This window comes from Amphimedon queenslandica, unplaced genomic scaffold (assembly GCF_000090795.2).
Source record: "Amphimedon queenslandica unplaced genomic scaffold, v1.1 AMPQUscaffold_13488, whole genome shotgun sequence".
Classification (NCBI taxonomy): Eukaryota; Metazoa; Porifera; class Demospongiae; order Haplosclerida; family Niphatidae; genus Amphimedon; species Amphimedon queenslandica.
In genome coordinates, this window is record NW_003546276.1 from 235,936 (window position 1) to 240,301 (window position 4,366).

Consider the following 4,366-nt stretch of genomic DNA (forward strand, 5'->3'; position numbering starts at 1 on the left):
GTTTGGTATTCTAAATGGGTCTTCTTCTTCACCATCATTAATAGCATGATACAATCCCACTGATTTTTAATTTTTGCAATTGTGCTATATTGCCTTCAGCAAGGGAAAAGTCAATAATATCTATTGTTAAATGGGCATTTGTAGCAACATAAAAGTGTTTCAAAAGGTGTCTCAACAAAGGATAATGAACAGAAGCATTGCGTATAATACGCGCATATTTTTACACTTAGTATCATTACTACTACACACAATAGAATGGCCTATCGTTTCACAAACAATTTCTGAATATTTTATATATTTTTCAATGCCATTTTAATGCCTTTTAACAATTACCGTTACATTTGGATTATCACAGTAATCATGTTCATGCACTTGATCTATTCCTTCAACATGCAGGGATCTTGTCATATAATGATTATTAGGACAATTATCACTGGCATCTAAATGCTTCCTCAATTCTTTAATGGGTTCATCAAAATATCGTCTGACTTCAATAATAGAACTAATGTCACTCTCTCATTAAGGCTTGCACCTGTCTGTACAGTGCCATTTGAGGATAGGCTTTCTCTTATTAGTATACATACTATTATTATCAAAATTAACATCTTCAGAGTCACTATCATCATTACATTCTTCTATTCTATCAATGCATGACTCATCAACAATCCCTGCTACATTACCATTACCAGTGCCATTTGTATCAACAGGGATTGCAATTGGACTATCTAACTGTCTATTAGAGTTATCATTAGGATACAAATAGGCTGATTCATAAAAATAAGGCTCAGTATTTTTTATGTGACACTTCTCACCAAAATCACTAAAACTATTCAACCTCAATTTCCTAATGCTATTTGCTGTACGTATTAATACGCCTACTTTGTGGGATCTGCTTTTTAAAACTGATTGTAACAATATACTTGATGCAGCATTACATTTACTGTCATATGACGTGTTCTCAAAATCTACAACTTTCATACTTGATGGCCATAAATCATGAAATAGTTCAGGGCTGTAAAATATAGACCTCTTGGTGCTAAATATATTCATAACGTTACGATAATAATTTCTATCTTTCAGCCCCACCTATTAGGTGTGGTTTTCATTGTGGCAGCCATTATGGTGTCCAACATGGCCAATCTTTTATATGGTAGAAAATAGTTTTCCTCTTTTTCCGGAGCTGATAAGAATAGATATAATGCTTAAGTAGAATGGATCAATGGTCAGAAGTACTGTGATCAATTCGACCCATGCCAGATTCGTGAATGGATCGAGAAGTGGCCTCAGTTGCAGTCAGATTGGGGACATAGAAAGCAATGAAGGCTTATAAAAGTTTAGAATCATACAAATATTACAACAGGTAGGTTCTTGGACAGTTGCTATGTCTTTATTTTGCTGGCCATAGTGGATAAGGGTTCAAACTATTCTGCTACATTGTATATCTGACAAATTTTTAAATTGATAAAATTGTTACTGTGCTACTTTAGTAAATTCATTTTAGAAATACTTGTTTCAGAAAAAAATTATTACTGGAAAATAATAATACAAACAAAATACATAATAATCAATTATGTATATACTTGTAATGAAACCACTTTACGACAATATGGACAGTATCCCCAATGCATTAAGTTGTGGTGGAACCATTCACTGTGACAGTTAGGACGTACCATTGCAAGCAATCATCTTTCCCTTGTGTTCCCTCCAGAAACAATATGTACCAACTTCATTCCTTGTTTGTAGCACTCTGTTTCTTGTCCTGTTGGTATTTAGAATATCAGCAGTGAACCCACTCCTTTGAGTCCAAACTGTAATGACTTCTTTGGCTCTAGCTAGCAACAGCCCCTCTTGTATCTTTGTAGAGCATTTGTTCTATAGGCTTGTTTTCAATTCAAAATACTGATAGTACATTATCTATCATGCTTGGGATTATTATGGTGTTTTTACAATAATAAAACTCGTCAGTACTGACCTACCTGTGACTGTCTGCTGGTCTACTTCGTTGATAACCAGTTCTGATAGTAGCTATACACCTATCTTTCAACGGAGAAACAATAAAAAGACAAGTTCTGTCCCTTTTTATAACGTGAATGACAGCCAACTGCATAACAAGAAGGCCATTACTGTTGTATTTTGGACACAAAAATGGCGGTTTTGAAATTTTAGGAAATTTTTTTTCCATTAGAACAATACGGTCTATTCATGAATATATTTAGCACCAAGAGGTCTATAATGCTTCAACAATTTTTGTAAAAATTATATTCCTTTGCTTCACTATTTGGTGCAGGTAGTGAGTAATCGGAACGTAATCTATACAATATTTGACCATAATTACGATCATAATAATCTTTATTAGATGCCTCTTACTTTCATTATTTAGTGCTATCTTTAATTTGTCCATTATGTTATCAGAATGTGTAAAACTCAAAAACTTATCCTTCGTTGCACGTAATATTGCATCTCTATTTTTATAATACAGTTTCAAAGATTTTTGTCTTTGTAGCGTTCCTTTGATTCCATTTTTAGAGGGTTAGGATTCTCTTGAAAACGATCTCTAGATTGTTGCTGCTTTGATTGTGGATCATTAGAGTATGTTGCTCTTGAATAATTTAAAGATTTTATCTTCTTAGGAGCTAGATTAGCATTATACTTTTTTTTGGAGCAAGTTGACTTAATAAGTTTTGCATCCTTGTTTTTGTAATACTATTCCTTGCATTTTTGTAAAATATTATGTGGATGAAGGGCATAATTTTGCTTGGAATATGCAAATTTATATTTTCTACAGATTTTATAACAAATTCTTGACTTACTTTGTCTTATATAGTATGCTTTCACGTTTGATCTATTCTTCTACCATGCTTAGTTGCAATTGACCAATCAGATTGCTTGATTTTAGGTTCATAAATAACTTATCTACCACTAGGAGGTTTGATAAGTAATTTCCCAGGTAATAGGAGGTTAATAAGTTTGCCCGGGAGGTTGATAAGTTTGCCCGGGAGGTTAATAAGTTGACCTGGGAGGTTAATAAGTTTGCCCGGGAAATTACTTATTAACCTCCTGCTAAAAATAGGCATGCAAGCCATGCTGTTGCTAAGTGTTGCTAAGTAAACTAGTTGTTTATTTTAGTACATGGTAGAAGTCGGTTATACAACTCTGTGTCGGTATCTATGGCCTTATCATACCTTACCTCATTGTATAACCTATACATATCAATAAAATCTTCCATTTTTTTTTCATGTTCATAATCATTCAAATTTTATTGTTTTGATTTGGCCCTGTTAAAATACTTCTCTTCTTTCTACTTCCCTTTCTTAAAACAAACATTGCAACAATTACACTTAGCACTGAATCACACATAAGTAAAATAATGTACTACTATCATTACTATTACCATACGCACTACTTATCATTGCAAATAGAAACACTTATCTCAATATATCCAATATGACAATATTCAAAACCTGACTAATACGACAGTAATACACATGAAATCAGCACCAGCTGCAATACACTGTAAAATAAAGAACCAGCTGTTCCCCTTAATTATGAATATCTTTTAATTTTTAGTTTATAATAATGTTACTTACCTAATAGCTCTTAAAATAACTGTTGATCTCTTACTCTGCACACTCCTAACAAGTAAAGAAAGAGGAAGAGAGATAATAAGCAGGTTCCAGCGGACTGCCTGACTTAATTATCAGTCTGATTCAGTCACAATGGTAACTCTGGCTCTGCGCATGTACATTTTATTTTAAAATGGCATCTCACAACAGGATGTGTATACCACACTCATCAAATATTTCATTTCTCAATGCAAGTTGAAGTAAAACTTGAGCGACACATTTGTGGTCCTTGACCTAAACGCAAAGGAATGATGTTAAAGCCAACTTAGTCTCTTATCTGGCTTCAGAGATTATCTTCCGGATAGAAGATGAAAGAAAGAAGAAAAGTTTAAAAAATTTTGCAGAATATTTGAATTTGGGCCTATTCTCGACAAAAGTTCCCGCCACATTACAGTCCACTTTAAAGGTACTAGGATAATCGCTCAGTGAAGTGGAGCTCATCTAACACATTTATTAGACTATTTAACATAAGATAAAAGAGTTATAAGCGCTTGAAAATTATAAATTTGGTCGCCATCTTGAAAAATCAACGTCAATCATACATATAGGCTACTGCCTATATAATAATGAAACCTAGCATGCACATTCAATGAGTAGATGAAAGGAACATGACTTGTACAGCATACTTTTATGTTACTACAAGTAAATCAAAAACATTAAAAATGAAAAAGTAGTAGGATTGAATTTTGAAAAAGTAAAGAAACATGAGGGTACTTGCAAACTGGTGTGGTAAAGAATCCTAC

At 33.3% G+C, this 4,366-nt stretch overlaps 1 long non-coding RNA gene across 1 annotated transcript; it reads right to left on the reverse strand.

The window, feature by feature from the left end:
• Positions 1-1,474: 1,474 nt before the first annotated feature.
• Positions 1,475-2,035, reverse strand: LOC109580520 (uncharacterized). Its single transcript, XR_002184260.1, has 2 exons — positions 1,977-2,035; positions 1,475-1,922 (listed from the first exon to the last, which is right to left on the reverse strand). It is a non-coding gene; the product is annotated as an uncharacterized LOC109580520 (long non-coding RNA).
• Positions 2,036-4,366: the final 2,331 nt, after the last annotated feature.